Below are 16970 nucleotides of genomic sequence, written 5' to 3'. Positions count from 1 at the left end.
TTAATTCCTTTTTTTTGGTGCAGACCCCACAAATAGATTTTGGATGCAGAAGATCTCCACAAGGGTTTAAACTGGAGTTATAGGAAAATTTCTAATGTTAAATCAAATGGTTGTCTAGGAATCAGCACCAGTCAAAGGCAGTCCAAAGGATTAAACAGGGTGCAGAGCCAAGATGGTGGAGAAAAGACAAGCATTCTTCTGAGCTTTCTCGAATTCCCTCCAAACAACTTAGAAATAATATCATTTGAAATAATGCAACAAAATGAATTCTGAAATAGCAGAACCAAAAAAAGGGTGGGGTAAAACAATTTTCCAGCCCAAAGACAACTTAGAAGGTCTATCTCACTGGAGTGATAGTGGAGCATATTCTAGTGTAGGCCATGGCCAGCGAGCCTGCAGTAAAGCCAGAACCCCAATGCAAGTCAACAGCAAGGCCTCAGACCACTTTACCAAGCAGTCAGTAGTGGGCACTAGCCAGCAGCAGGTCTTGGGGATGACTCAATTGGCAGCAGTGTGTTCTGGAACTCTCAGCTCACAAATGGTAAGGGGATTAGACAATTGGTTAGATGGAAATTAAGGAGAATCCTTTGCTGGCCCTGGGGGCAGGACTCTGTGGCATTGCCCATACACAGTTCATAGTCACTGTTACAGGGCTAGAAGGAGCACTAGCACACTATAGCCTATGGCTTCAGGGAAGAGTGAACCTGGTCATAGTTCCAGGGTACAATAGAGTGCTTGTGGTTGCTCACAGACCAGAGCACAAGGCAGCAGAGCAGTGACCATACCTCTCTTTAGATCATACCATCCTGGAAGAATTGAAAACTTATAGACCCATAGAACTAGTTTGGTAAACAACAGCACAAAAAACCTGAAGGTTAGAACAGTACTGTCTCTACTGTAGGGGAGGAGTCTAACTTTAACATAAAGTTAAAATTCAATAAATAAGCTAGAAAAGTGAGCAAAAAACAAGAAAAGATCCTGACCATAGAAAGTTACTATAGTGACAAGAAAGATCAAAGCACAAATTCAAAAGTCAAAACAGCTACATTCAAAACCTCAAAGAAAGGTGTGAATGGGTCTAAAAATAATTCCTAGAAGAGCTCAAAAAGGATTTTTGAAAATCAAGCAAGAGAGGTAGAAGAAAGATTGGGAAAAGAAATGAAAGTGATGCAAAAAAAATCATGAAGAAAGAGCCAACAGTAGAGGAAGCATAACAATTGCTGAAGAAAACAGAATTGGTCAAAAAAAATTTCACTGAGAAAAACAACTCCTTAAAAAGTAGAATTGGCAAGTGGAAGCTATTAAGATCAAATAACAAACAAACAAAGCAAAAGAATGAAAAAAATAGAAGAAAATGCAAAATAGCTTATTGGAGAAAAAACTGACCTGGAAAATAGATTATTACAGTAATTATCCAGGAGGAATAATTTAAGAATTATTGGATTATCTGAAATTCATGATTAAAAAAAGAACCTACATATCATCTTTCAAGAAATTATCAAAGAAATCTTCCCTGATATCCTAGAACTACAGGGTAAAACAGAAATTGAAAGAATTCACTGATAACTTCCTGAAAGAGATTCCTAAATGACAATTCTCAGGAATATTATAACCAATTCCAGAGCTCTCAGGTCAAGAAGAAAATATTGCAAGCAGCTTGAAAGAAACAATTCACAAAGATCATGGAGCCAAAAAGGATTTAGCAGTTTCTACATTACAGAATTAGAGGGGTTAGAATATGATTTTCTGGAGGTCAAAGGAGCTAGGATTACAACCAAGAATCACCCACCCAGCAAAACTGAGTATAATTGTTCAGGGGAAAAATGGAAATTAATAAAATAGAGGACTTGCAAGCATTCCTGATGAAAAAACCAGAGCTGAATAACAAATTTGACTTTCAAATGTAAGACTCAAAAGAAGCATAAAAAGGTAAACAGGAAAGAGAAATTATAAGGGATTCAACAACGTTAAACTGGGTTTATATTTCTGCATAGGAAAAGGATCCTTGTAATTCCTAAGGACTTTCTCATTATTAGGGCAGTTAGACAGAGGGCACAGATGTGATTTAACCCTAATGAGATGATATCCAAAAACATAAATTAAGGAATGAGAAAGAAGAATATGGAGAAGAACAAAGGGAGAGGTAGAATGGGAGGAATTATTGCACATAAAATAGACACAAAAGAGCTTTAATGGTAAAGGAAAAGATGGGTGAGGGTAGTGGTAATGGCAGAAAATGCTTCAATCTTACCTTCATCAGAATTGGCTTAAAGAAGGTATTGCATAGATACTAAGTTGGATCTAGGAATCTATCTTACCATAAGGGAATTAAGAGGGCAAGGGGATAAGAAAAGGGGGGATGAGACTGATAGAAAGGAGGGTTGATTGGAGGAGGCAGTGGTCAGAGGCAAAACATTTTTGAGGAGCAACAGGGTACAAGGAGAGAGAGAGAGAGAGAGAGAGAGAGAGAGAGAGAGAGAGAGAGAGAGAGAGAGAGAGAGAGAGAGAGAGAGAGAGAGAGAGAAGAGAAAGAGAGAAGGATAATCAAGGGAAAAATAGGATGGAGGGAAACATACAGTTAGTAATCATAAAAAAATTTACAGCAAATTTCTCTGATAAATGTCTCATTTTTCAAGTTATATATAGAGAACTGACTCAAATTTATAAGAATACAAGTCATTTTCCAATTGATAAATGGTCAAAGATTATGAACAGGAAGTTTTCTGATGAAGAAATAAAAGCTGTCTATAGCCATATGAAAAAATGCTTTAAATCACTATTGATTAGAGAAATTCAAATTAAAACAATTCTGAGGTACCACTCCACACCTATTAAATTAGCTAATCTGACAGAAAAGGAAAACTACAAGTGTTGGAGGGGATTTGGGAAAATTGGGACACTAAAGCATTATTAGTGGAGTTGTGAATTGATCCAACTATTCTGGAGAGCAATTTGTAATTATGCCTAAAGAGCTGCAAAAACATTCATACTCTTTGACCCAGCAATACCACTACTAGGCCTGTATCCCAAAGAGATAACACGAAAGAAAAAATAAAAATGACCTATATATACATAATATTTATAGCAGCTCTTTTTGTAGTGGCAAAGAATTAGAAATTGAGGGGATGTCCATTAATTGGAGAATGGCTGAAAAAGCTGTGGAATACGATTATGATAGAATACAATTGTGCTATAAGAAGTGATGAGCAGGATGGTTTCAGAGAAACCTAGACTTACACGAACCGGTGCAAAGTGAAGTAAGCAGAACCAGGAGAACTGTGTACACAGGAACTGCAAAATTGTGTGATGATCAACTGTGGATGACTTACTTATTCTCAGTAATGCAATGATCCAAGACAATTCCAAAGGACTTATGAAAAATGCTACCCACTTCAGAGAAATAACTCGTGAGGTCTGAATGCAGATTAAAATATATTTAAAAATTTTTTCTTTATTTTTCTGGATTTTTTTGTCTGTTTTCTTTCACAATATGAGTAATATGGAAATATGTCTTGTGGGACTGCACATTTGCAACCTGTAGCAAATTGTCTGCTGTCTCAGGAAGGAGGAGGGAGAAAAAAAAGGACTAGAGAGTCTTAGGCAGACTAAATCTAATTGAGACAGGTCAACAAGGCTGACTTTTGCCGGCTTTCCTAAGGTATTTTTGACAGCTTAGCCACATAGAAATGAAGCTCCTGAGGCAACCACTTGTACATGAGCCTCAGAAAAGCTCCCTTAGGTCTAGAATACATTGTGGATCAGCATCCACTAAAAACATAATTAATGAACCCATACCTATGTGTTTATTATTATCAGTCAGGAGATGCATTAGTTCAAAAGAAACAAACAGAAAAGCTCACTTTAAGCAGTTTAGCTTAAATGGTAAAATAATCCCTCCTGTTCTCTCATATGGGGCACATCCTTCATGAGGTTATCATATCCCCAGTGGGAGGAGAGCACAAATTCAGATAATATACATGATAAGTATAGTGGACACAGACATAGGAAGGGTCATGTGTTAGGAACTTATTTAGCCAGGGTATAAAATAAGCACGGATCCATGAACAAGAGAACTCCCTTCTCTGTCAGTACAGGGCTGTCAATGTTATGTTGTCATCCTGTTCTCTGCTGCTCTCTATTGGATGTTACATCTTTTCTTTCCATTGGGTGTGTTTCTGTGCTGGGTGCTGAACCTATGCTCATTATCTCCTCAGAGTGTTTCCTTTGGTCTCATGGTCCCTGAGCTTTTTTCTTTGACCATCTTCTGTGTCTCATATCTTAGGGGCTATTTCCTGGCTTTCTGTTCCTATCTGCTAAAATGTGGTGGTCAGAAAGCTTTTCTCTGACAAGAGCAAGCTTGGTGCGTTTAGTGCTCAGATGTCCCAGATATGAATCAATTATAAACCACCACATTCAGTTAAAAGCAGTTAACAAAAAAACAAAACAAAACAGTGTGCTTTAGGCTAAGATTAGATCTACTTATTTTAACTACTTATATCTGCTTCTTACTTGAAGTCCATTGTTTCAGACAACTATCTGACTTAAGGTTAGAATGTTCTTGGGATTATAGTTCAATCTCTGATCAGGATCCTGTGCCCCACTCCCACCACCAACTCCATTTCATGGATTCTGCCCCAAAGCTCTCTACAGCAGTTGTGCAAGTGCTGTCATTGCTCTCAGAATAATCTTTGGCATGAAAATGCAGTTGAGAAAGAAAAATATTTAAGTGGAGAAAACAAGATCACTGCCCTCTTACTCCTTGCATAGAATTATGGCCTCATTTATGTGTATCTGCGAAGGACAAAACCCCTTAACTTTAGCTGATGTATTCTGGCCAGTCTCATTATCTCCCTAGGTTATCATATTCCATATTTTAGGGGAAAAGCATTTCCCAAGCCTTGGTTCCATGTGGACTCTAGAACTGCATATTATGGGAAAGAGCTCTGTCTTTGTATTACTGTCCAATCTCAACTATGTCTTATTAAAACTTTGTATCCTCCTTAGCACCCAAAATGTATGGTACTATATATAGTAGGCACTTAAAAAAATTTGCTGATTATTGATTGGTTGATTGCTTTGTGACCTTGGGAAAATCATTTCTCTTTTTTTTTTTCCAGATTACAGTTTCCTCTGAAATTAGAGGCTAATTTAGATGATTACTAAGATCCTTTTACAGGCTGATATTCTATTTTAATAGGGGCATTTTAATTTTAGAGCTGAAAGAGCCCTTAGAAATCATTTCCTCAGGCCCCCTCATTTTATAGACCGGGAAACCAAAGTTCAGTGAAGTTAAGTGAATTGTCCAAGATCACAGTTAGTAAGGAGTAGAACCAGGATAGGAAGTCAGGTCCTCTGATTTCAAATTCAGCAGACTTTCCAACACAGAATCTCTTTTGAGTTCTGACAATTCAACTTCTAAATACTCATTCATTTCTCATATTCTCTTTTCTATGTTCTTGCATCCTTTCCAAATCTATGGCTCTGTGAATCTATAAATTATCTCTCCAATTAAACAAGCCAAAGACCCTGATTTGAGGGCTCTAAAAGGCTAGGGGGGTTGGGTTGGGAACAGGAAATAGGAGGGAAAGGCAGCTTGATGATAAGCAGCTAGCCCTTGCCATTAATAGTTGATATCATGAGCCAAGGACGTGGGGGCAACCAGCCAGGCAATGCCTGGAAGCAGCTAATGAATGAGGAAGGTGTCCATTGTGGGATCTTTGCTACAGAGTTTTTTATCCTTCAATGCTGAAACTAGGATTTTTTTGGAAAGAAACAAATTAATCTTTGATTGGGCTAGAATTCAGTTACAGAAATGCTGTGTTGAAATCCTAAATGGACAAATCTTTCCATCTTTTTATCTTCTCAAGGTAAGATTTCTTTTTTTTTGATGGGAGACACAAACTAGAAAGTCTTAGACTTGAAACCAGAGGATCTGGATTTAAGCCTCTGCTTAATCAACATGAATTTATTAAGCACCTGTCATGTACTTACTACAATAGACACCCAGGGATACAAAGACAAATATGAAAGAATACCTGCCCTCAAGAAGCTTGCCTTCTAAAAGGAGAGAGAAATGCCTATCTATAGATATTTATAAAACACATACAAAAAAGATCCAAAGTGACCCATATGTGGGCTATAGAGAGATCAAGAAAGACATCACATAGAAGGTGGTGCCAGAATTGAATCTTAAATAGAAATCAGGAACACCATGAGGCATATGTGAAAAGAGAATTCTTTTCAGGTACGATGGGTAACTAGGGTAAACTGGTGATGGAGGGTCTTATGTAAACTACAATAAGAAGGCTAATATGATAACACTGTAGAATGTTCAGAGGTGAGTGAAGTATGAAAAGGCCTAAAAGGCAGGAAGGGGCCAGATTGTGAAAAACTTTAAATAACAAACAGTGTAGTTTATATTTGATCCTAGAGGTGACAGGGAACCATCAGATTTTGTTGAATAGGTTGTTTTTCCCTCCTAATTATCGTTATCACTCACTTCCTGACTGTTCTCCCTGGTTGTGGTTTCCCTGAGAGAACGAAGAACATAGAGTGTTAGAAATGGAAGGGACCTTTGACGTTATTTTAATTCTATTCCCTCATTTTGTAGATGAGGAACTGAGATCCAGGAAAGGGAAGTGACTTGCCCATTTCCTTCTGAGCCCCAGGCCCTAATCTCTAATTATCCATTGGTTGTATCAACAGTACCTCAAAAGCATCATGGGCAAAATGGAATTCATTACCTTTCCTTCTCAAGCAGCTTTCTCCCCTCTCTCCCCTAGCAGTCAGAGTTTCTCTTTGGAGAAATTAGAGAATGTGACATTGCAAGGTATATTTGTCTCAGTGGACCTGACACTAGACCTTGCATCACTGGCTGCTTTCCTCTGCCTTTTGTTTCCTTCTTTGACCAGTAGTCTTGGAAAATGGATATTTCCACCCTTCATTCTGAAGAGTCCAGGCTGCCCAATCTTTAGTTCTGTCTTGACTTCGCTTCTGAATTTCTGGACTTTGTCACCATGCCTCAGAAATTATATTGCCCTGGAATATCTTTCCACCATGTTGGCTCCCTTCTTCCATTGGTGACTTTCTCCCTGGGAGGAGGGAGATACACACATACATACATACATACATACATGTGTGTGTGAGAGAGAGTATGTAGACAATATACATTATAGTTATTTCTGTACATATGATTCTTTTGCATTGAGATAGAATCTGAGCTTCATGAAGTCAGAGACTTTGTTATCTTTCATCTTTGTATCATCATAAATAGTAAGCCCACTGGTTATAATTTAGGGCACAAATTGGTAAATGGTTTCTTCACGTCATCCCTAGTTACAAGTCAAGATGAAGAATCATAAGAGAAGGAAAGTCTTCATGGGGCAAGTGGGCTTCTGAATACTCCTATTTCCACTAGGTACTTATAGTATTCAAAAAAGTTCAAGTCATGCTGGATTCATGACTAGTCAGTCATTGCCTTGGGGCAATTTGTTTTTTTCTAGGTGAGGGCATGCTAGCATGCTACTGGGCTCCAGAATCTAATTCTGAAGCAGAGTAGTTCCTGTTTGTCTTTTGGTTAATCTTGCATGAGATCTGAGTTAAAGGAGAACCAAAACATTGGTATGCTGACCATTTAGACTAAAATAGAGGTTTATTGTTAAATAGTATTTAAGAAAGGAAAATGGTCAAGAAAGGAAAGACACAGCCCCACTATTCCCTACCCTTGGTGGGCATAATGACTTAATTTTTCTTAACTTAAAACTGAATTACCAAAGGTCATACAACCAAGCAATAACAGGCTTTAAAAATATTTTAATGATAATTCATATCATTCCTTAGTTTAAAGTTTGAACCTAGGCAGTGATGCCACTTGATACAGTGTGGCTCATTCATTGGTGATGGTGGTGGTGGAGAGTTGGGAGGTGTGTTCTAAATATTTGAAGGCTGATCACTTTCTGGGGCTAGTGTCTAGAGAAACTTCAGTGTTTTTGGGGTATTGCAACACTCATGTGCTAGAGAAGAATAAAGATGACTGCTAAGCAGGTGGCCTGAGAAGGGTACCAACTGGTGGAAAAATCAGATTTTTATTCCTTTACTGCATACTTAATATAGTGACACATCGTCTTTCTGTAGGTTTAAGGAAGATAACACCCAAACCAATCAGGGCTTCTTACTCTGCTGTGCCACTATTACAGTTCTCCAACTGTCCCGTGGTGTACACATAAAGTACCACGCAAAGTTCACAGGTATCTCATACAACTGGCAAAACTAGGCCTCAAGAGAGGTGAAGTGACTTGTTTGTCACATATTCAAGTAGCTTTCACAAGACTTTAAATGGCACAGATTGGATAAAAAATTTGCATCCTTCCCAAGAACAATGTCTTTCCCTTGAATTCTGGGAAGCAAATTTTACTAACTCACCTAGTACAGTCTGGGAAACGTGAAACAAGGCTGGTAAGTAAGCAGTGCTTCTTAGAGACTCTTGCCATAGGTTGTGCTTGCCAGGATAGATCCTGCCTGATGATGCCTAAGCACTTCCTAAAAAGTTGGGTGGAAATCAGACTGGAGCAAAATGAATCACCTTTTAAATATACATTGGGAAATTCATGGCCAAGTCAGGAATGCTCTTCATTGGTTTTGTCAGTTCAGATTTGTTAAGCGTGAGAGAGCTGTTTTTATAGACCAAAGGGCTGTATCTCACAGATTCCCAAAAGCTGGTATTATTTAAGGCAAACTTAGCTCAGTAAGCAATGCTGCTTACCCCAGTAGTCAAATGTCCCCAGACAATGGAGCTAAAAAAAGGAGACTTTGTGTGTGATAAAGGAGAAGGAGCCCTGACCTGGAAGTGAGAAGACTCACGCTCAAGGCCCAGTTTAGCCACTAATTTGCTTTTCAATTTTTAGACAATATATCACTTTCCATTTTTGTGCCCCCCTTTCCTATCTTACAAAATAATAATAGTAGTTTAAATTTCTATTATGAATTAAGGTTTACAGAATACTTTACATACTTTTATCTCATTTGATCCTCATGACTTTTTGAAGTGAGTGCTTTGATCATACCCATTTTATAGAGGAGCAAACTGAGACTCAGAGAAAGTTAAGTCACTAGTCTAGGGACAGCTGATAAGTATCTGATGTGAAATCTGAACTTGGGTTTTCTGGGCTCCTAGTTTGCTGTTCTAGCCACTTGACTTGTATTAGTTCTTGCACTGGAATTTTTTATTCGACACTTTTTGAATCTACTATGTTTTGAAGCATTTTTTTACATGAATTATCTGAGTCACAGCAGTTCCATCGACTGTATCTCAGGTACTATTATTTTCATTTTATAAATTACTCATGTTTATATAGTGCCTTAAGCAAAAGTACACCTGGCCCATACTTACCACCAGCATGAGGACTTTGAGAAATGGTGACTTTGGAGCCAGAATACAGGAAGGATGTCAGCTACCCTCCCAGTGGAGTCCTGAGAAGCCAGAGTCTGGGACTCAAGTTGGAGATGGGACTTAGTCCTTGGAGATTGGGACTGTGCTCTATTGGAAACTAAGCTAAACTATGAGCCTGATCTCCTATTCCCTAGAGACTGTGGTGGTGCAAGAAAGGATTAAGCCCCATATTCTGGGAAAAAAGGTTGACATTTTGTGATTCTACCTTTGAAGTAAAGATTTCTTTTTAAAAATTGATCTTTTAGTAGGTTAAATGGAACTAGGTTACAGAGCATCCTCCCCTACACTTTGGGGAAAACTATGGTGCAGACTGGAGTCATTGACAGAGGTCTGCTCAACTTTTGATGTTCTATGGTTCTACATCATCTAGATCTGACATTTGATGAGGGCTGTTAAGTTCTAGAGATAGCTGAGCTTTTGTGTCACTAGGAGTGGCTCCTCAGCAATGAGTAAGTATTTGCTCGACATTTTGATCAGAAGTGTATTCAGAAGTCACAAGCTATACTAAAGTCCAGGGCTAGATATTAGGAGACTAGGTTCTAACCCCAGCTCTATCTCCAGCTGTATGGCTCTGGTCAATTTTCTTCCCCTCTGTGGACCTCAATTTTTATATGAGTCAAATGACAGGAAGTAGATGTTCTCTACTGGTCCATCAAGCTCTGACATTCTGTGCATCTTAAGAGGGTCTGAAGGATGAAATCTTGGTAATGTGCCCTCACTTTTTTTGCTGAAGGTAGTGCAGGTTAGTGTTAAAGTAAGGGCCAATATGTAAAACATGAAAGGTGGAGAGAGAACGAAGGATAAAGGCAGATAGTGAGGCAGATAGTGGCCCAGTGGATAGAGCAGTGGACCAGGAATCAGAAAGATGTGAGTCCAAACCTGGTTTTAGACACTTACTAGATGTATGATGCTGGGTAAATCACAACCTCTATTTGCCTCAGTTTCCTATAATTAGCATACAAAATATACATGAAAATAATTATACAAAATAGAACTAATAATAATAATAGCTCCTCTCCCATGAAGTTGTTTGGAGGATCAAATGAGATAATATTTGTAAAAAGTGCTCAGGACAGTGCCCACCACATAGTAGGTGCTAGATAAATGCTTACCCCCTTTCTTTAGTGTCCTGAGGTTCAAAATAATCACTCCCTTTGCTACTCACCTTGAAGTTAAGTCTCAAGGTCTGACCAAATTGTTTCCTGACAGTCTTCAGCATGGTCCATCCAAGAAAGTAGAATGGCAATTTTTAACTTAGAGGAAATGTCAATGATTGTTTTCAACAGAGCTAAAAAAAAGTACCTTTGTAATTCATGATTTCAGCCAAGGAGAAAAGTTCCCAAATAAGGAAATTTTTAGGAATTCTTACTTTAATAACTATAGGGAAATGAGAGTAATTGCTTTGGAAATTCCGAATGAAAATCCCATTGAAAAAACTATCCAAAGAATCATATAAACTCAGAGAAAGAGGCACATTCGCTTATAGAATCTCAAGGGAGGAGAGGAGCTTAGGACCTAGAATACCAGAGGTGGAAAGGACTCTAGAGAGGACCTATCTAGCCCAACCTCTTATTTTGTAGATGGATAAATAGAAAAATAGAAAAAAATAGAAAAAAAGAAACTGAGTTTGATTTTGGATTCTGTCACTAGTTCTCCGTGTGACTTTTGGCAATCACTTATGCTCTCTAGGCTTTCAGTTAGTAGTCAGTTTACTCACCTGTAAAATGAAGGGGTTGGGGACTTTTAGGGTTACTTCCAGCTTTGTATAATGTTTTTAAGTAATGGTTCACAGTCTGTCCCCTCCTCTAACATTCTATGTTCCATATTCTGAAAGCCCTTTAAGTTCTTATTTAAAAAAATTTTTTAATTGATATTTTCTGTCTCATTTCACCACAGTTATCCTAAATATCCCTTCCCGTCCTCCTCCTAGAGAGCCTCCACATCTGACAAGTAGTACTTTTTTAGAGATTAAAAAAAAGTCAGGATGAGTGATCAATACATTGAAAAAGTCTCCAAACATGTGAAATGTATAACACCTGTGGACTGCCCATCTCCATGGAGGGGTAGGTTGTCCTCTCTTAAATCTTCATTTGAGTTCTGATCCATCTTTATGATTTTCTTGCATTTACTTTTGATTTTTTTTGGTGTGTGGTTGTATTTGTATTGTTTTATGTGCTATGTATACTGCTTGTTTCATTCTGTATCTGTTCATATAGATGATTTTGATTACTGATTTTTAATATAGTCTGGAAGTGCTAATGTCTCTTTGGCTCTATTTCTTTTCATCATTTCTAGATCATGGCATTCTAGATCTTTTGTTTTTCCAGACGAATTTTCTTATTACTTTATCAAGTTATGCAAAGTATCCTCTTGGTAATTTGATTGTCATGGCATTAAAACTGTAAATTGATTTTGGTAGTATTTGGTAGTATTATATTTTTTTTGACATTGCCTAGCCATGACAACTGAATATTTCTTGAGCTATTTAAGTTGTTCTTTATTTCTTTAAGGAGCACTTTGTAATTAAATCTATAGAGTCTTTATGTGCTTTAGGAGGTAATCTCCAGATATTTGATGCATTTTGTAGTTATTTGGAATGAGATTTCCCTTTCTATTATTGCTTCTCATGTTTTGTTATTATTATATAGAAATGTTACTGATTTTTGAGGATTTTTTTTTTTGTAGCCTGCAACTTTGCTGCAGCTATCAATTATCTCAACCTTAGCTGATTCCCTGGGAAAGTAAACCACTATATCATTAGCAAATGGGGATAGTTTTATCTCCTTTTTATCTATCTTTATTCCTTTAATTCCTTTTTCTTGTCTGCTATTGCTAGCATCTCTCAGACTTATATCAAATAATAGTGCGGATGATGCTAACATTTTGTGTTAGTTCACTCTTTTGACAAACACATAATAAAAGCATATGGATTATTTCAATAGATGTGAAAAAAGCCTTTGACATAGAGGAATATTCATTTATGCTAAAAACCCTACAAAATATAGGTGCAGAGGGACCTTTCTAATATCATAAAAATTATCTATCTAAAACCAAAAGCAAAATGAAATGGGAACATATTAGTACCTTTTTCAGTAAATATTTCCAGTAAATATTCCCACTATTATTTGATGTAAAATAGATATAAATATATAGCAATAGAAATAAGATAAGAGAAAGAAATTAAAGGTGTGAAGACAGGTATAGAGGAGTTAAAACCACTCCTATTTTCTTTATAGAGTTTAATAAAGTAATAACAAAATGTCTAGAATATCAAGAGAACTTATGAAACGAGATAGGATCAATGGCAATAGCATGTTCATTGCTCAGACTGTATTTTAAAGCAGCAGTCATTAAAACTATCTGGTATTAGTCAAAAAACAGAGAGGTTGGTCAATGAACAAAACTGGAAAGCAAGAATAAGAAATAATGGAACTCAGTAGCCCAGTATTTAAGAAAATGGAAAATATGAATTACTTAGGTCTTTATTTGACAAAATATTCTAGGAAAATTGGGAAGGAGTCTGGCAGAAATTAGCCTTGGACCAACACCTTAAGATATATTCCAAATGGATATGTGACTTTAACTTTAAAGATCTTACTTTAAAAACTTAGAAGAGAAGCAATTCATATACCTGTCATGACTATGGGTAGGGGATGTATTTTTAACCACAGGATAGATTATGAAAGACAAGACTGATAACTTTGATGTCATGAAATTGAAAAGTTTCTGAAAAAACAATATTAGGACATCTAGGAAAAGAATGTTTGAAATAGGAAAAAATCTTTTCATCAAATTTCTCTGGGAATGGTTTGGTATACAATATATATAAACAAATAAGACATAGATGTACATCCATATATTATATATCCATAAAACCATTTCCAAGTAAATAAGTGGTTAAAGGATGTGAACATTTTACAGAAGAGTGGTAGACTCTTTACAGCTACATGAAAGAATGCTCCAAATTACTACTAATAAGAGAAATGCTAATCAAAACAGCCCTGTGGTTTTACCTCACATCCTGTAAACTGGCAAAGATGACAAATGGAATTAGTCAATGTGGTACAGTTGTGAGGAAGATAGACACACTGGTTCATCAATATGGAGCTGGAAGCTAGCATCTATTCGAACCTCTGAATTTTACATTTGAGGAAATCAAGACATGAAATGACTTGTCTAAAGTCACATAATTCAGTTCAATTCTATTAACAATCATTAAGTGCTTACATAAGTAGTGACAGAGCCAGACCCAGGTCCTCTGAATTCTCAAATATGCGATTTTTTTTCCTGCTGTATCATGTAGTATACCATAGCTTAAATGAATTTAGATAGAGGACTTATGGATCCTCTAGTCTAACCTTCTCATTAACAAATAGGTAAACTGAGTTCCAAAGGAGTAAAGTGACTTACCCAAAGTCACGCAAGAAAGGAGCACAGTCAAAACTGAACCCAAGAATTCTGACTCCAAATCTAGCCCTCTGGGAACTACACCATGGTTTCCTGTTTATTTAGCAACTGACAGCCTATATTTTACATTTCCATGTGTTGGAAACAGTCATATCCTGGGAGTTAGGTGGCCTAACATCTAGTCCTGGTTCCAATCTGTAAACCACTATGTGACATTAAGCAAATCTCTGATTTTCTGCAGCATTTTTCTCTGCCTAAATTTGCTCAGCAAACAGGATGGAGACATAATTTTCATCTGGAGCTGTCAATGCATTCTGCTTTAAAAACCTTGGAAGTCACTTATTCATCTTTTCTCAGAATGGATTATCTTAGCCTGGCTTAGAATGTGGGATAGCACAGAGAAGCAGAGCAGATGGGGAGCTTTGCTCAGAATGAATTTAGGAGATTTGATGCACAGAAAAGCCTTGGATTTGGAGAGGATTTCTGTTTGGGTCTTGGCTTTGCCACTCACTTGCTATGTGACCTTGGTCAAGTCCTTGTGTCCACCGACCCCTGCTTTCCTCCTTTATACAATGGAGAGGCTGATAATGTGGTTTAGGAGAAAGACTCTTCTATTTAGAGTGAGAGGATATGAATTTGAATTCTGACTGTTACTCATTAGTTGAATGACCTTGGCAAAGTCATATAACCTCTCTGGGTCTCAGTTTCCTCTTCTGTAAAATGAGGAAATTGGATTAGATGAAGTCCAACATTCTTTTAAACCCTAGGATTTATAGATTAATGTCCTTAAAGGTGCTTCTAATTCTGATCGCTATTGCAAGAGTCTCCTAAATGGCCTTTGTCCCTCATCTTTCCTCTTTGCGATGTATCATCCACATAACGGCTATAGTGGGATTCCCAATGCCCAGATCTGACCATATTCTTTTCTTACTCAGTAAACTCCATTTTCCTTCCTGCTACCTGTAGGAACACAGATTCACCTGGCATTTAAAGTCCTGTGCACCTGGCTACAGTTTATCTTCAAAAGATTATTACATATTACTTGCTCTATGCTTTCCATGATTCATAGACCTCCTAACCTTCTTACCTTCTTTCCTTCTTCACACGTGATGGTCCATCTCCAGTCTCCATGCCTTTATATAGCCTGTCCCTGATGCCTGGAAGGCACTCCTCTCATGTTACTTCTGCCTTTTAGGATACTCAGTTTCTTTAATACTCAGCTCAGGCATATCTTCCTTACCTGAGGTCTTTCCTTATGTCCCTAGCTGCTAATGCCTTCCCCATCCAAATTATTTGGTGATGACTTTGTATTTATCTTTTACATGCTTACAAATATAGTTGTTTCCCCCCATAAAAAGGCCTTGAGAACAGGGACAGTTTCATTTTCATCACTGCATCTCCAGTCCACTGCTCTGTAGATGCCAAAGAGATGCTTGCTGCTTGATTGGTGGCAAGTATATGTTCAATTAGCTGTGTGACCCTGAGAAAGTCACTTAACCACTGTTTTCCTCGGTTGCTTCCACTATAAAATGAGAATAATAATAACACCTACTGCCCAGGGTTCTTGTGAGGGTAAATGAGATAATATTTGTAAAAGCTCTTAGCACAGGGCCTGGCATGTAAGGGGAGCTATTTTGATATTCTTCAGTTGTTTCTGTCACGTCTGATTCTTCACAACCCCATTTAGGGTTTTCTTGGCAAACATATTGGAGGGGTTTGACATTTTCTTCTCCAGCTTATTTTACAGATGAAGAAACTGAGCCCAACACAGTTAAGTGATTTGCTCAGGATTCCATAGCTAGTAAGTGTCTGAGACTGGATTTGAACTCAGATTTTCCTGACTCTGGACCCAGCACTCTATCCGCTGTACCACCTAGCTGCCCAAATAGGAGCTATGAATACCCTTCCCCTTCTCTCCTTTACTCGTTGTACCATACTATCACTTACTGACCTGTAAAATGAAGGGGTTGACTAGATCATTTCTACAGTTCCCTCCAGCACTAACAGTCTATGATCTAAAGCAATCTTCCTTTTCTGACACCTGAGGGATGATTTTTAAAAATTTGAATTTTCTGTATATATTATATGCCTTTTGCTCTATTCATTATTTTAATAGTTCCTGAAAGTTGCCTTCTGTTTGGAAAGCTTTTGTCTAAGTAAAGATCATGTGTTGTAAGTAGAAAATTTCTATTTCTTTTGAAATAGAATATATAGAAATAGTTTCTAATTTTACAGATGAGGTAATGAAGGACTAGGCAGGTGGTGAGTTGCCTGAAGTCAGATAGGTAATATACATAAGAAGTGGGATATGAAAGATTCAGGGCTCTTTCTACATACCATGCTTTCCATTTGACTCTCTGTGTATATTCCTTTGGTGTACTTACTCTTCTTGCTTATGGCATATGTATGTATTTGTGGGACTCTGTGTCCCAGCTTCATGAGGAAAATATTTTCTGGCTATTTTTATTATTATAATTTTCTATTAAATGTCTTTGGTTTGAGCTAATCTAGTCCTATGGTTGATTCACAAAAACAAATATGTTACTAGGGGCTTGTGAGCTATGTTTTTGCTTATTTGTACTTTCCATTATGCCAGTAACTTTTCAATCTTCCTCTTTTGCATCATCCTGTCTTTGTGGAATTGGTTTTTTGCTGTGTTAAAAACAAATGCTGTCTGAAAATCAAGATGAAACAAGAAATGTGGATGCTACCATCCCATTTGCTCCCAAGGTTTGAAAGGCTGGGCAGTTCCTGAGAAGCATGAACATTCCATTAGAAAGTAATTGTGGTTTTTGAGGAAGGAAAGAAAGGTTTTCTCTTTTAACTTATATGTATTATGGAACAGGAAATGTAGGTGGTGCTATCCCATTGGATCCCAAGATTTGAGAAGTTGGTCAATTCCCAAAAGGCATGAATATCCTATTAATAAGTAACTGTGATTATTTGAGAATGAAAGAAACATATTTTTTTCTTTCAACCTATGTGTATTATTTTTTTCAAATGACTACTTGTTTGTTAGGACATAAAAACTTATTAAGTTGTTTGTACCTAACTATTCAATAAACAGAACTATTAGGTATTCCTTTTGACTTACGGGTACCATGAAAAAATTACA

This window comes from Notamacropus eugenii, chromosome 1 (assembly GCF_028372415.1).
Source record: "Notamacropus eugenii isolate mMacEug1 chromosome 1, mMacEug1.pri_v2, whole genome shotgun sequence".
Taxonomy (NCBI): Eukaryota; Metazoa; Chordata; class Mammalia; order Diprotodontia; family Macropodidae; genus Notamacropus; species Notamacropus eugenii.
Note: the sequence above shows the minus strand (reverse complement) of the source record.